We start from the raw sequence: 17,541 nt of genomic DNA, 5'->3' as shown, positions 1-17,541 counted from the left end.
AATAATATTCCTTAAAAATCATTCCTGTAACCAAAACGTATTTACTTACCTGTTTCCAGGAACTGTCCCAGGACTGAATCTAGGATCCAGTCCTGAGGTTAGAAAAGTAATCGTAAAAGCAATCAATTGCAATTACTTAGAAATTCCCATTGACCTCAATGTAAAATTGTGTTTGAATTGTGTTGCCCATTGCAACAACTGTAACTATTTCATTCAAAAGTCTATTGCCTATTGAAAAGTATTTAACTAAAGTATCTCATTCTGAGAAAGTATATTTTGATACCTACTGTTGGTTCTAAAAATAAAACAACTATATCTTTTGATACAAAACCATTGGCCTAGAGTTCAGTTCTTGAGTGTGTGAGAACATATGCTGACTGAGTGTGTACAACAAATGCTTTACATTGTCCTCTGATACTGCTTTACTGCTCGACCAAGCTACCACTTTAGAGAGTAAGGTTATATCTAACTTTAGCCTCTGCAAAACCTCTGGCGACTGTGGACTCTGTGCACACTGTACCTACTTGGTAACAGTATATACAGAGCCACTTTCTTACAAGTATATAACAGGGCAAAGATTCTCCGTAGTAGATACTGAGTACTTGTAAAGATTTCACAAGAAGTAGTTTGGTCTTCAAGAAGATTTATTTTTCCAACGACAATCCAGCTGAGCTCCCAGCTCAACAGTCTCTCTCATTTTTCTGTTAACATTCCACCTCAAGCTGACATCACACATTCCATGATGTCAGCTAAGCAATCTCTCTACACATCTCCCCCTTTATAGTAAAGCTAAATGCTGATCTTTACAATAGTTTCTACGTGAACTAAAATAACCAAGTTTGGTTGAACTTTGAATATAAACTCTACAAATTAACCTCTAACTTTACATACATCACCCACACTTCTAGTAGTTCCATTTTCTAAAATTACTACATTACGTTTGACTTCCTTAACCTTACAAGGACTAGAATATTTTCTTTCACCTTTATGGACTAAACCCTTCTTTCGTACCACAATCCAATCTCCCGGCATCAACCAAGATCTTTTCACACCCATTCTCTTGTTGTAGTATAAACATTTTTCCTACCCCTCTTCATCACATTTTCCATTTTGGTTCTGCACATCTTAGCAAAATGCCCTCTCATTCCACACCTCCTGCATAGAGTAGATCTAGCTGCACACGTTGTACTAGATGCTAGATGCCCTGGAGCACCACATCTGAAACATTTTATTTCTCTCCAATTTGTATTTTTCTGCCTTGCTCCTAATTCTATTTTTTTTCTATTATCAGTTATTGTCTTAGTATCTGTACTTTTCTCAACACTCTCCTTTTCTATTTGAGAAGCATCCACTTCAGCTACAACACTACCTTTCTTCTCTGAACTAGTGTTATCTATTTCTTTTAACCATATAGCTGAATGTTCCACCACTTTAGCAATTTTGATAGTTTCTTCAAAATTAGGATCTTTTGTTAATAACTTTTCTTTTATCCTCTTGTCATTAGTACAACGTACAATTTGATCCCAAATCAGAGAATCAGTTCATTGCTCAAAATGGCATGATAATGCCAATCCCCTTAATGTAGCAACGTAAGATGCAATATCTTCCTCAGATTTTTGTACTCTAGAAAAGAACTTGTGTCGTTCTAATACTAAGTTCGTCTTAGGAGTGAATTGTATATCTAACATTTGTATAGACATTTCAAAGACATTGTTTGGTTGTCCATCTCCCATTCCCAGTGACAATTCAGGTAAATCCTCATAGATCCTCCTTACTTCTATACCTAAATGATGCAAGAGAATTGCTTGACGTCTAAGTGGACCATAACGATCTCCACCTATAGCTAATATATATGTAAGGAACAATTTTTAGGTCTCGCCTGGCTATCGCGTAGGCTATCGCGTAAGCGATCGCACAGCGAGACTCTAGTAAAGGGCTCCCAAAAGTGCTCCCAAAAGCGGATTGCATGGCGAGCACACGCACAATCACGTGCATCGTGCCGCCATGCAATCCACTTTTGGGGAAGCGCTTCAGGCCACTGGCACGTGCACTGGCGACGGGCGTGCGGTTACACGCACAATGACGAGCAGAGGCGCCATATGGCTTTCCTCACTCGTCATGGTGCGCGTACATCGCACACCACTCGCCAGCCAGCCTTCTTTCACTTTTGCGCCTCAATGCTCCTCCCCCTCCCCCACCACAGAGCACGTCTCGCGGCCGCGCGTCGCTAATGATCTGGAGTCCAGAAGAAGGAATTGCCCAGCAATGAGATTGTCTGCAAGATCTTCTTTCCCTCCAGGAGGCATCGTCTGCTACATGCAATTTTTCCATAAACGATCTCTCCTCTCTGACCATGCCTCCCCCCTCTCCTTCCGCCCCCGCAGCCTCTCGTCCTTTTCTCCTCACTCCTCCACTGTGTTTTCCTAAACCCTCCCCGTTCAGCTTTCTTCTCTCTTTCTCCCCGTCTCCGCATCCCTCCTTTCTCCGCGCTGCCTCTCTCCGCACCCCCGTCCTTTTCACCCACTCTCTTTCGCCTGTTTGACTTCCCTTCGACAATTCGCGCTCCTCGCCCGCCTTTCCGCTCTCGTTTTCCACCCATAGCCTCCCCTGCCTCCTTATGTCTGGTAGTTTCACGTGTTCTCTTCTTACCCCCTATTTTTCTGATTCACTTAAAGGGGACAACACTGCGGTTTGACGCGCTGGATGGATAACGTTGATATTCGTATTGCCGCATTTTGCTCTCACCCCCAATCTCTTGTCCCCTTCTATATTCTCTCCTTCGCACTGCCCCATGCCTCCCCCGTCCCTATTCCATCCATACATTATTTCGTATTCCCCTCTTTTCTCTATCCCCAGACATACTCCGTCCCTTTATGCATTCTCTCATCCTCCCTCCTACGTCTCACCACCCATACTTCGTCTCCTGTCTCTCTCCTCATCTTTCCAATATGTCCCTCCCTCTCTCCTCGTCCGTGTCTCCTCACCCTCTTTCTGCCCTTGCTCCTTTCTCCTATCAGATTTCCCTTCTGTTCTCTTGCCTTTCACTGGTATTCATATGTGAACACACCCCACAAAACGCGGTTTGTGTGGTAGATCACACTGAGGTAGGAGGGGGCGAAGCCGCTCCCCAGAGGTTACAGTAAATATCGCCCCTTTGAGGTGAACACATTATGGATTGGGAAAAGCTCGGCGCCCCTCCGAGGAGCGTGAACACTGACTGCAGTCCCCTGGCTCCCTTCGACTGGCCTGAGATATTTCGCTTGTCACCGCTGCCCATCTCTTGATTTTTTTCTTCTTTTTATCGGCTCGGTCAGCCCCACCTTGCTGTATTGCCTCTTTCTTCTTTCGACACACACAAACACCTCTCCTTATCTCACTGCCCCTCCCTACCCCTCCTGCCCCCCACCTGTCTCTGGCTGGTAATCCCAGGGTTAAACTATCCTGAGTCAGTAATCACCTTTGATATAATCTTCCTCCAGAGAGGTGCTGAGAGGCACCATGTTGCATCAGCTGCCCCCTCCCCCCATCCCCCATCCAACCCTAAGCAGTTTGGAAAAGCAAATTGTTTTATCAATCTGGTGGTTCATGGGCGGGGGTGCGTGTGTGAGTGGTGGGGTCGCCTACTACACGACAGGGTACAGAGAGCGATGGTAGACGGCGTGGTAGACAACCGCACACACACAACCACAACCACACACACACAACCACACACACAACCACACATACACACACACATAACCACCCACACACACCAAACCACACACACACCCACACCCGCACCTGCACCCACACAACCACACCCACACCCACAACCGCACCCTCACCCACAACCACACCCACACACACACAACCACACCAAGCAGTGGCATAGCCAATAGGTCTCGCCTTTGGGACCTTATAAGTGTTTAGCCACGCAACAGTTGATGTGGTTGCACCAAGGATATTGTGCTGCATAACTAAATACTTAGAAGGTCCCAAAAGCTATACCTATTGGCTATGCCAATGCTTGTTTCCACTGCTTCCATGGTACACGTGGATCGCCTGGAGAAGCTAAAAAAGGTGGCGGTGACGCCATACTTTGATCACCCATGTTTGAAGATCTATGAACATAGGCTAAAAATGAAAAAAAAAACAAGTTAAAATAATAATTTAATATAAGAAACTAAGATAATAATCTAATATATTAAATGAAATAAAATCTAATATGTTCCTCTATATTTATAGTCTTTGTTTTCAATCTAAGTGTTCATTTGGGATCCATTTCAGTTAATAGTGTGATGACCTCCGGAATATATGAGCCTTTTCACTCTTTCTCTTAGTACTTTCTAATAGTGTGATGTCCTTTTATAACGATGTCCTTTGTTTATTTCTAGCATTTCTTCTCTCCACTAATAGTTGTCCTTTCTCTGTTTTTAGAAATATGAGTCTTCCTCCGACAGGATCGACCCTTGGCACTTCCACCTTTGTCACAAGGACGACGTCTTGAAAGATTCACAAGGTAGGTTGATTTAGTATGAATATTAAGTAAAAGTTCAAGCAGGACACAGCTCAAGCGCGTGTACTACACTGAATCATTTGCTGGGATCGCGCTGGAATCGCGTGTTTAGAAATCTCTAGCGCGTGCGTGTTCAGCATACGTAGCGTAAACGAGATGGCAGTTATTTATGCCGAACATGTCCGAAAATGTCCATAACTCAATACTCAGTAATTTTTCCGTAACAAGAGTCTTAGGGCCTTATGTAGGTGGGCTTGCATTTACCACTTCATAAATACCGAATCATACCGATTCGGTATTTATGAAGTGGTAAATGCTATGTAGGTAATGAGTCGGTAATTATTACCGATTCGTTAAAATTCGGTAATTACCGAATCGGTATTTACCGATTCGGTAATGAGGCATACCTTCCCATTGATGGGAAGGTATGCCTCATTACCGAATCGGTAAATACCGATTCGGTAATGGGGGGAACACATGCAAGGGTGGCAGGGTGTCACAATGACACCCTGTTGCACCCCTGAAACGGCCATGTGTGCACATGTGGCACACATACATGCCCTAAGGGCATGTATGTCTGCCACATTGCACACTTGTAGGCGCTTTGAAATGCATTTCCACATCCATTCTTCATTTACCACCAACTATTAGTTGGTGGTAAATACCGACTCCAAACATCACCCACACACTCCCCCTACATCTCATGTCTGTATTCGGAATTTACCGAATCGGTAAAATTACCGAATCGGTAATTTTACCGATTCGGTAAATTCCGAATACAGAAATTGTCCCCCTACATACCAAAAGCCTAAATACCAGTCGGTAACGGTATAATTACCGAAAATCGGCCGTTACCTACCGGTATTTGGCTACCTACATGAGGCCCTTAGTGACTTGTTTACCAAAACAGAATAATAACCGCTTTGCTTGGAAAATATGCTTGATAGAGGTTAACAAGTTGTTAATCAACTCCGGTTGAAGACACGCGCGTCGATAGCTCGCGCTGGTATGTCTCTGTCAATTGTAGTAAAGATGAAATTAATGTAATAAATCCCGTTTTACGGCGATAGGTATGGTACGTCTTTTCTTGCTATTTAAACACCCATTTCAGTCACACACCTCCATAATCCGCAGTATGTGCGTCGATAATTCACGCCGGTTTAATATTAACAATTATACATCACGTGTATCAGATTCAACATCTCTCAGATTCAATATCTTCCTTAACTGTTGGTTAAAAGTTCATTTCCAGATTCACAGATTTACGGTGAACACTTGCCTTACGTTTTGACACGCAGGTTCACTTTTTCCAGGGGTGGACCTGTCGCTATCTGTCCCCTGCACAGCTCTTGTAACTCGTCGCCAATGTACAGATTTCACAAGAAGTAGTTTGGTCTTCAAGAAGATTTATTTTTCCAACGACAATCCAGCTGAGCTCCCAGCTCAACAGTCTCTCTCATTTTTCTGTTAACTTTCCACCTCAAGCTGACATCACACATTCCATGATGTCAGCTAAGCAATCTCTCTACAGTACTCTAAGCAGTCATGAGTTATTAGACAGAATCGTCTCAGCGTGACCTTTTCTACATAACAAAAAAGACTGTGTACACCAGGTACTAACCTATATACATGTGGTTCTTTTGCTTCAGAAGATGGGCTATCTGTAAAGTTTTTACTACAGTATGAAGGATGCAAGCAAGTATGATCTTTAGCACCTTCAGACCTTAGTTATTTTAAGTGAATAGTCTCTCTTTGGACAAGTTTTGGATTAAGTGTACACTGTTCTTAGTAGATACTTTTTAATACTCTGTGGTGTATTTCACATGAAAGTTTCACTGTCTGCAAACAGTATGGTACAGAGTAAACTGATTCCATAGAGTAAACAGTGTTAATAGTACCCCCTTTACAACTCATATCCACTTCATTTCTTAATGTATGGTCAGTGACTGTGAGGGTTTTGATACAGATAAAAGCTGCCTATAGTAGGGTATTAATGTTGGAACAGAGGAACTTGGCTTTCTCTGAACAGTTGTCTACATATTGAACACTGTGTGCAATGAGGGTTTCCCATATATCTGTGGTTGATTGTTAATGTGAATTAGGCTACCGGTGAAGTGTATGGTATAGGTTCAGTGCTACACATAACACATGCTTGCTACACCTAAGGGAGTTGTATCTATGATGGCATTAATTATGCTTCATATTATTCTGAGCTATTTTGTACTTACTTTCAGACCTCTAATACCATACTAGTTTATAGAGTAATGTTTACAAAAGAAGCTTGGACGGTGTCATCAATGATGTCATCAGTGGTGTTATCAATGATATCATTTGATATGTCACCAGGGATGTCATGAATGATGTCATAGAACATGCCATGAGTGATGGGATATGTGAGGTTATGAAGAGCGCATGGTGGTGTCGCAAGTTGTAGCCAGCTCTGCTAACTATAACTGGTGAATTTCTGTGTATTTGTTTAGTACAAACGTTAATGTTGTCACTGACATAGTCACCTAACTAAAACATTACTTTAACCTTTGGTATCTTCAGTGAATTTCTAAGTTTATAAAAAAAAAAGATATTTTTATCTCATCTAACTACAACGTTACTTAATTACAAGAAGAAGGAGCAACACAATTTAAATACAATAATGTCTATATTAGAATCAAATCTTCAAAACGAAAGAAGTCATTAGGCAGATAGTTCATCTAGTTCATGCAGCTTTGTTGTATATATCGGATCATTCTTTGTTGCGATACTTAATTCAGCCAACGCATTTCGTCTTAAAAAGACGTCATCAGAGCTTAGTTGTTGTAATAACTTTATTTCGGTCAACAGACCATAAATAGGGCATATAAACTGTATCAACACAGAAATTAAAGCACTAAGGGCCTTATGTAGGTGGGCTTGCATTTACCACTTCATAAATACCGAATCATACCGATTCGGTATTTATGAAGTGGTAAATGCTATGTAGGTAATGAGTCGGTAATTATTACCGATTCGTTAAAATTCGGTAATTACCGAATCGGTATTTACCGATTTGGTAATGAGGCATACCTTCCCATTGATGGAAAGGTATGCCTCATTACCGAATCGGTAAATACCGATTCGGTAATGGGGGGAACACATGCAAGGGTGGCAGGGTGTCACAATGACACCCTGTTGCACCCCTGAAACGGCCATGTGTGCACATGTGGCACACATACATGCCCTAAGGGCATGTATGTCTGCCACATTGCACACTTGTAGGCGCTTTGAAATGCATTTCCACATCCATTCTTCATTTACCACCAACTATTAGTTGGTGGTAAATACCGACTCCAAACATCACCCACACACTCCCCCTACATCTCATGTCTGTATTCGGAATTTACCGAATCGGTAAAATTACCGAATCGGTAATTTTACCGATTCGGTAAATTCCGAATACAGAAATTGTCCCCCTACATACCAAAAGCCTAAATACCGGTCGGTAACGGTATAATTACCGAAAATCGGCCGTTACCGACCGGTATTTGGCTACCTACATGAGGCCCTTAATGATCATAAATATTTAAAAACAGATTAAGCTGTAAGTTATCACAATACATAACATTGAAGAAACGGTAAACACAACAATTAGGTTAAACAATTCAGCCTCCTACGCCACATATAAAACAAATAACGAGAAACCGCAAACACAATAGGAGGATGAGTATCGTAGGTCAATATCCTACAAGCCTGTGTAAAGTGCAAAAGTCCCAAGTTCTTACAGATAGGGGTCAGCCAACGTTTTCTAATTGCAGAATAGGCAGGGCAAAAGAACAGTACATGGGGAATATTCTCAATTTTGTAGGTGCATGCGGGGCAAGCTTCAATATTGGATTTAGACCATTTGGAGGTAAGGGACCTTATAGGAAGAGTACCGTGCCTTAGCTGGATATACAGCTTTCGAGCTGCTGGGGGTTCAATTAGGTCCATGAATTCCTCAGCCTTGGGCTCTGATTTTACTAGGAGGAACTCAGATGTCAGCCTACCCAGTGATGTAGAGCTCATTGATGTTTGATAGTTTAACATACGTATCTGAGAGAGGAGTATATTCTTAGATATCCCAGGGCAACAGGTCTCAGGGGTATCCCATAATCCGGAGAAGCCTAGCCGGGTACTAACTGTACTAATATACTGAAGCCATGGGATCGTTTTGTATTTAAGAATAGGCCAAATCTCAGAAAATTCTGCTCTGTAATCAGCCAATTCAGGGACGGACCACAACCTCTTCCAATACATAATTGGTCTAGCACTTATGATCTCCTCTATTGGAAACAAGCCAAGATCAAATCTAAGAGGGATCAATGGCGTACTAGGCGGTAACCCAACTAAGTTTCTAGCAAAAGACTGCTCCACCTTTTTGAGATTCGTAGTCTGCTTATGCCCCCAAAGTTCAGCCCCATAGATTGCTGCCATTCTTGCTTGATGGCAATATATTTTAAGTGCTGGGGAGACCGGCCTAAAAGTGGATTCCCTAAAAACTTTACTTAATCCCCCCGCTAGCTGAGATAGCTTAAGCGTAGATTTGGCGATCTGCTTATACCAGACAAAATTCTCAGTAAGAGTGACACCCAAATAAATAAATGTTTTAACCCTTTCCAGGGGGGTACCATATAGTACTGGGTTTGGACGCACACGCCTGGGGGGGTTGAAGATCATAAACTTTGTTTTTCCTAGATTGATTTCCAACCCCCGAAGGTCACAAAACTCCACAAAGCCATCGAGAGTTTTTTGAATGCCCGATGATGTTCTAGACAGCAACAATGTGTTGTCTGCGAACATCAGAGCGGGCACTCTACCTGTAGCCAATCTAGGGGCGTCGTTGTTTATCACACCATTCAGATGTTCTACGAGGCCATTTATATAAAGGCTAAATAGAGTTGGTGCCAGCACGCACCCTTGACGAACTCCTTTTAAGACAGGGAATTGGTCTGTGAGTTCACCGTACCTTCCACACCTGACCTGCGCAAAATTATTTAGATAGAGCCTCGAAAGAATGGCTAACAAGTAGGGCGGGAGGCCTATGTCTGCTAGCACTCTCCAAAGTTTTCCACGCGGGACCAGATCAAATGCAGCCCGCAGGTCCACAAACACAAGGTAGAGGCTGCCATCCTCCACTTTTGCTGTTTTCCAATACAGGACCTGCAGGCGAAATATCTGATCTAAAGTGGAGGTGCCAGACCTAAATCCTGCCTGGAGTGTAGACAATATCCCGTTTTCCTCAATCCACCCGAGGATCCTATCAAGGATAACCCTCCCCATCAGCTTTTGTGATGTGTCAATTAAACTGATGGGTCTGTAGTTAGAGGGGGTTAATGGGCATCCCTTTTTTAAAATAGGCATGATTTCTGCTCCTAACCAAGTAGGAGGCAGATGGTCACCCTGCATAATACCATTAAATAAAACAACCAGATAAGGGGCCCATATTTTTGGTTGCATCCCAAACAAGTCCCCTGGCAGTTTGTCAAAACCTGGAGCCTTATTTGGGAGCAAATTTCCTAATGCTGTCTCTACCTTGGTCAAGGTGATTAATTCATCTGGGGAAAGGCGTGAACGGGCGGCAATTAACCATCCCTGCTCTTCAGCCCCACTAACACTTTGGGATTGCTGGGGTTCAGTGGTGTTATCAGGCGTACCACCAGACTCAGAAATGCCATAGAGAGCACAAAAATGGCTTTCCCAGATAGAAGGGGCAATGTTGGGGGCGGGTGCGGGGTATGCCCACTAAGTCCAGTTGCAACTATCGACCAGAATAATTTGGAATTTTTGTTGCTAAGTGCAGATCCCAAATTCTCCCATTTAGTAGCCTCCCATTCCTTTTTTGCATCGCGGAGTGCCTTTTTATACACAGTACGGTGTGCCTTAATGGCCTCCCTGTTATTGATTTTTAAAGCTCTAAAGAGAGCCTTTCTGGCATTCCGACAAGAGGCATTGTACCACTGAAAGGACGTGGTCCGTGGCTGATTTGCCCTTCTCTCAGGGCAAAGAATATCTAGTGCTGTGACCAATTGATTATGTATTTCAGATGCCCTGCCTAGATGGCCAAATTTCCCCATCTCTTCAATAAATGGAATGGTAATCTCATATAATGCGGCAAGTTTGCTGTCGGACATCTGAAGATCTGGCCATTTAACCCTACGCCTACAGTTTGTGATAATTACAGGCACAGTGACACAGTGATCATCCGAGATTTGGCATTTCAACCCAAAGCTCCCCATCTTGAGTGAGAGTACCAGGGCGTTATGGTCACTGTCAAATCTTTCAATGACCCTAAACTCGTACACCCTATCCCAATGCCTAGCCTCTATAAAAATATAATCGATTATTGAGGACTGGTTTAATTGGTTAAATGTGGCTTTCCCTGGTCTATCAGGCTCCACCCTCCCATTGCATGCTCGTAATGAAGTTGTGAGCGCAAATGACTGCAGTTGTAAAACTAAAGGGGTCCATGCCTTGACCCGAGTAGTCAATGGCTCAGGAATGGCCCACAGTGAATCAACATCATCCAAGCCACCCAAATTCGTATCCATGAGTGGCTCGAAATGACAATTAAAATCGCCTCCCAGTATTAACACGGTAGAGGAGTCCATTAACTGGATGAGGGTCAACAAAGTTTCAATGACCTCTGACTCAAGGCCCCGCCTAACTGGCCTTGAGTATACATTAATCAGGGCAATGTTTGGCCCTTTTGGTATAATCAGCAGTACGCACTGAACATCCAGCGAATTAGTTGGAATTTGCGATGCCTTGACTCCCAAGTGCGTGCCAACCCATATAGACAATCCCCCCAGAGGTCTGCCCTTCTCGCCCTTACTTGCCAAGATATCATACGTAGCAAATCCCTGGGCTATACTTCTTTTTAATGCCCAAGTTTCCTGCAACATACACATGTTGTGTAGGGCCATAAAAGAGCCCCACTCAGGAATGGGCAGTTTACTCTTAAGTCCCGCCACATTCTAAGAGAGGATTTTAACATGGGCAGTCGGCAAATCTCGACTAGTTAAGTCGTAATCCAAGGAACCAAAGAAGTCATTAGTCACAGGAGGACTAATTTCTGTGGCCGACTCATACTCACAATTCAATAAATGTCGGTCAATAGAGGAAGGGGCAATTACAGGGTAGATAGTTTGTTTTGGTAACAGAGTTTGCGCTGGAGGGCTTGGCTTGGCATTCACAGCCTGGTACTCGATGGTGGGCGGCATGTCGTTAGGAGGCCCCCCCTGTCAATCGCAATCATCAAAGCCTGAAAGGGCATCAAATCTATTTGTGACTTCCAGCAGGGTGAATGGTGACCGATAATCTGTCCTCCTAGTTCCATTTCTATAGCGCCTAAAAGGTACAGTATCCCATCCAGATGCATTTTCAGTAGCCATAGGGTTGGGTGCATACATTGTATGCCGGTTGTTAAAAGGTATGGGTGGTACAGGCAGTTTTATCTGCGGTCGAGCTAAAACCCCGGGGTACATCATAGGGGTCGTTAGAGATCTTGGGTAAAAATATGTCAGTTCACAAGGCACAAAAGAAATGCTAGTTTTCCCTGGAGTACAATTTAAAATATAATTAACAGCTCTAGGATCTCTAAAGTTAATAACAATTAGGTCCCCCTCAATATCTTTAGCTCTACGTCCCAACCAGGGGAGTCGTCGGACATACAGGATCACACCATTGACATTGAAGGGAAGAGGTCTATTTTGGCTAAGCCAGTGTATAGTTTTGTTTTTTAGCTGAGAGAACCCTTCCCTCCTACCCTTTTCTAGTGTCGGAACTCCCGTAAGCACTACCACATAAGGAACCGCTTCTGGGGGTAATTCAACTTGGCGTCTCTTATGATCCACTGTCCTAACTGGGCTAGTGCTTCCCCTCTCATCTTGCATGTTTCCTATAAGAGATTGTTTCCCTCCCTTAGGGGCTTCACCAGGATCATGCTGTACTGATTGTTGAACTAATTTAGGGGATATAACCCTAAGTTGACTACTAGTAATGGACTTAGTAATTTTGCTTATACCATTGTAGGTAACAGGGGTAGGAGGTATTACTGGTGCTACGTGGGGGGCACTGGATTTGCAAGGTCCTTAAGTACCCCCGCGTTATTACTAATGGCCAGTTCTAGATTCCCCAACCGTTGCTCCATCTTTTTTAACCTCTCTATTATAGGTAGTACGAATGACCTTATTAATCGTTCGATACTCTCAAGAGGGGCAGCGGGCAGTGCTTCCTTAGGCGGACAGTGTAGAGGGGTAACTGGGCCAAATGAAGGAGATGCGGCCAATACGGGAACTTTTGGGATTGAAGCTATTTCCGTGGGAACCGCTAAAGTTGAAATAATTGGTACACTGGACTTTGACGTAGGTACAATAGTTACAGTGGCCCTTGACGTTTTGCCAAAATCAGAATGGTTAATCTTGCTTCTTTGTGGGTCACCTACCCTCTTTCTTCTTTTAGTAGGAGGTGGCCCATGAGCTTTAGGCGCAGCTACTTTCCCAACCTTCTTTTTAACAATCTTAACCGCTGGTAGAAGGGGTTCTGTAATCATATCAGTTCCTATGATAGAATTGCTAGAGGGAGATATATTATTATTTATGTACGAACTGTTGAAAATATCAGGTCGAGGGGGGGTATCTCGTAAAAGTATGGGAACGTTATCTGTGAATGATGAATCCTGAGTTCCAATAAGGGAGCTTACATCAGAAGGAATAGTTTGGTGCAAGAATTCCAAAGACGGTCTATTTTTCATACATTCAATAGAGCGACGCCGCTCAGCCCTACGCTCAGTGAGTACACTCTCTCTTCCAATATCTGAAGCAACCCTAGTGAAATAATCATCTAATGTTCCCTTGTTAATACCCCCTACATTTACAAGTAAATGTTTGTCCGAAATTGCGGCCATAACAATAAACGAACAGGATAAATACCCAGGTAGTCCTCAACAATGTATTAGTGTATGGGCCCGGTCCGGTCTCCTCGTGCCTCTGAGGGCCACAGAGGGCCCGCCCTTTGCCCTGGCTTTGCCCCGGTCTGCGCCCCGCTCGCGTCCCGCTCACGCGTGGGTGGGCGTATCTAAAATAGTAATAGAGGGAGGAGTCGGGAAGAGGCCCCCAGCTGCAGGTGATGTTCTCTACACAAAGCCCGCTGGTCCTCGCAGTCCCGGTAAGGATTTAACAATAAACAAGCACTCGTCCCTCAATGACACCCGTCTCAGCTGCTCCACGCCAGGTAGTAACTTGAGAGAATGAGGGAAATGTCCACGCCTACGAGCGGCGCCCGCGAAGTGGGGGCCGCGAGGCGTTATATTCCGTAAGAGGGAGGGTCGGGAAGAGTCCCCCAGCTGCAGGTGATGTTCGCTACACAAAGCCCGCTGGTCCTCGCAGTCCCGGTACGGATTTAACAATAAACAAGCACTCCTCCCTCAATGACACCCGTCTCAGCTGCTCCACGCCAGGTAGTAACTTGAGAGAATGAGGGAAATGTCCACGCCTACGAGCGGCTCCCGCGAAGCGGGGGCCGCGAGGCGTTATATTCCGTAAGAGGGAGGGTCGGGAAGAGGCCCCCAGCTGCAGGTGATGTTCGCTACACAAAGCCCGCTGGTCCTCGCAGTCCCGGTAAGGATTTAACAATAAACAAGCACCCGTCCCTCAATGACACCCGTCTCAGCTGCTCCACGCCAGGTAGTAACTTGAGAGAATGAGGGAAATGTCCACGCCTACGAGCGGCTCCCGCGAAGCGGGGGCCGCGAGGCATTATATTCCGTAAGAGGGAGGGTCGGGAAGAGGCCCCCAGCTGCAGGTGATGTTTGCTACACAAAGCCCGCTGGTCCTCGCAGTCCCGGTAAGGATTTAACAATAAACAAGCACTCGTCCCTCAATGACACCCGTCTCAGCTGCTCCACGCCAGGTAGTAACTTGAGAGAATGAGGGAAATGTCCACGCCTACGAGCTTAGTAATTTAAGGTGAATCTCCTTGTTAAAAAGTTCAAATGCACCGCATGAATCTAATTTTGAGTGTGCTAGTACTCTTAGAGGAGTCTCATCTATTTAATCTCTGTTATTTTTGCGCGTCTATTTTTAAAGCAAACTATCTTATTCAAATCTTTCTATGATGTGAAATTCTCAGTAATAGTAGTAGTTAACCATCATCGTCAGCGTGGCCTGATAAATCCCGCTGCTGATGATGTCTTTTTAAAACGAAACGCGTTGGCTGAATTAAGTATCGCAACAAAGAATGATCTGATATCTATAACAAAGCTGTAAGTCTTTAATTTGAAAAATAAAATGACCATTTCTAAGAAAAACTTGTTTCGAATTACAATAAAGAAGAATGGATCTACATTATGAACTATCTGCCTAATGACTTCTTTCGTTTTGAAGATTTGATTCTAATATAGACATTATTGTATTTAAATTGTGTTGCTCCTTCTTCTTGTAATTAAGTATTTCTTAGTGTGGGTGTTTAGCGGTAAACCACGAGAAGTGAGCACTTTTTTCCTTATTACTTAATCTTTTTTTAACATTTGAATACGCCTAGTGCACTAGTGCCGGGAGCCCTACCGTGTGAGTTCTGTTGTTAACTACAACGTTACTTTAACATTTGGTTTTTTTTCTGTGAATTTCCAGTTTTTTATAACGGGAAGTAATATTTTATTACCACACATAAAGCCAAGCTGCGACAAAACCCTACAGGCAGCCAAACCCATGCTGTGCACGACCTTTGGCCAAAACAACTGGAGGCAGCCAACCCTTCCTGCAGGCAGCCAATCCCATGGTGTGTGGGGTTGGCCGCAGGGTCTGGCTTGTATCCAGTCCCTGCATCTAACTCCCATAGGCAGACACCCGGAGGCAGCAGGCAGCAAAGCCCATGTCGTGCCCGTCCTTTGTTCATGCGTGGCGTGGGGTTAACTGCAGGGCCAGTCTTGCAGCCAGGCCCCACACTGTAGACTGTCTTTGGCCATGTGCACGAGGGTATTGGTCACAGGGCTTGGCCTGCCGCTCGGCCCTTTGACCAAACTCTCAGCAGGCTGCTAACCCCACATTACACACACCCTTTGGTACGCCCATTGTAGGATTGACATTCAAACCCCGGGGACCCCATCCCCCAAGGGCAAAACATATATATTATAGGAAGGGGGCTTGCAGTCCCCTCCCCAACATTTAATTGGCCCCGGAGGCTCTCTCCCCTGGGCGAGTTTAAATACAAATGGGAGGGAGCTGTATAGCCTCTCTGCCCAAGCCTTAAATGGCACCGAGTGCCCTATCCGCTGTGACCAAATGCAATTAAAGAGGCTAGGAGGGCATGCAGCCCCCCTCCCCGAGCCTTAACCCATTCCTCCAGGGTCAAATACAATACAAAAGTGGAAGGGAGCCACAGGGCCCCCCTCCCCATTCCTTTTTGGGCCCTGGCTATCCCACCCCCCAAAACCAAAATCTAAGGGGACAGGGCTATGCAGTCCCCCTTCCCGAGCCTTATTAAGTCCCAAGGCAAAATACAATAAAAAGGGGAGGGGGACGCATGGACCCCACCCCAAGTCCTAATCGGCATCGGGGACCCCATACCCGGCGCAAACCATTATTTTAAAAAAAGGGAGGCGTATAAAAAAATTGGAGGGGCTTTCTGTGTTTTCAAAGGGGACCGGAGGACCCCTCCCAGAACCTCACTAGGCCCTGGGGACACAATACCTCTGACCGCATTATATTATAAAGGAGAAGGGGGACTGCGTGGCCTCCCTCCTCAACCACATCAGAGTAATTAATAAAAGGAGGGGCACAGCCCCCCTCCCTGAGCCATAATAGGCCCCAGGTAACCCATCCCCTGGGGTCAGAATTTAAATATAATGGGAGTGGGGATGATAGGCCCTCCTCCCCAAGCCTTATTAGGGGGCTTGGGGACCCCATACTCCATGACCGTACTTTTTCAAAAAGAGTGTGGAAATGTATAATATTTGACGTGAGCATAAGCGACAGTCATTTTTGCTGTGGTGGCCATTTTGTTTCCTTCGTAATTCTTCCGTCTTCTGCTGCTTGTCTTTTTCACTCTGCTTATCTTTTCTATTTTAGTTGACTTCCTGACTCAGCTAAAGCAATGTGCGTGCTGGGGTTTTTTAGCTGCTAATGCACCTGGTCTTAGATGTTAACTGTTGGCCATTTACTGCTGGCAAAAGCATTCCTGCTCCCCCTCCCACTTTGCTGACCAAGTGGTTATTAATCTGCCCTTGTTTGCTGATAGTTATTTCTAAAACGGCTCTGTCCATTTCTGTTCACATGCTTACACTGCAACAAAATGGTATAAAAGGGACGATGGTTTGTGAATTCAGTGTACTACCTCCTGCAGCACTTGAGAGTGTTGTGTGGATGTAGTCCCACTCATGAATGATTAATAAACTTGTTACTTATTCCAACTCCAGTGCCGATCTCTACTCTGTTGGTCTTTGGACCCGTGGACAAGTGGGTGACCCTGTACCAGTGTGCCCACTTTTAAGCACATTTTCACAAGGGATGAGAGACTGCTGCACCCTCCCTCCCAGCCATGAGCCTCATTAGGCCCTGGGGACCCCATTCCCCAGGACCATTTTTATTTTATAGAGGAGGGGGTCATCTGCCCCCCTCCCTGATCCTCATTAGGCCCTAGGAACGCTATACCCCAGATCTGTTTTTATTTTAGAGGGGAGGGGGCAGCGTGGCCCCACTCCTTGAGCCACATTAGGCCATGGGACCCCATCCCTCTGGACGTTTTCTTTTTACAGGGGAGCCGTGCTGCCCCCCTCTCCGAGCCTATTATGGCAAGTGGACCCCTTTCCTGAGGCCTTATTTTAATATAGGTGGGTGCCCCGGGGACCCTGTATCCCCAGCCAGCTTCCCGCATGGTGCTGGAGTCGGCATCGCTTCTGCCCGGATGGAGCAGATATTTATACTGCTCCCTCCGGATGGGAGCAATTTGTTATTTTGTTTCCCTGTCCACATCAGTGTGTGCGTGGAAACAGATCTCAAGTCTGCTCCCAGCTGGTGGGAGCACTTTTATAGCTCCCG

General features: G+C 44.9%; 1 long non-coding RNA gene across 1 annotated transcript in view; it reads left to right on the top strand.

The window, feature by feature from the left end:
* LOC146809371 (uncharacterized) overlaps positions 1-17,541 on the top strand; it is a 372,329-nt gene that overhangs the window by 216,118 nt on the left and 138,670 nt on the right. The window contains exon 3 of the long non-coding RNA XR_014966414.1: positions 4,417-4,498. This is a non-coding gene — a long non-coding RNA (uncharacterized LOC146809371). The remainder of the gene's footprint in view (positions 1-4,416; positions 4,499-17,541) is intronic.

Source organism: Triturus cristatus, chromosome 7 (genome assembly GCF_964204655.1).
Source record: "Triturus cristatus chromosome 7, aTriCri1.1, whole genome shotgun sequence".
Lineage (NCBI taxonomy): Eukaryota > Metazoa > Chordata > Amphibia > Caudata > Salamandridae > Triturus > Triturus cristatus.
This window is presented reverse-complemented; position numbering and strand designations above follow the sequence as displayed.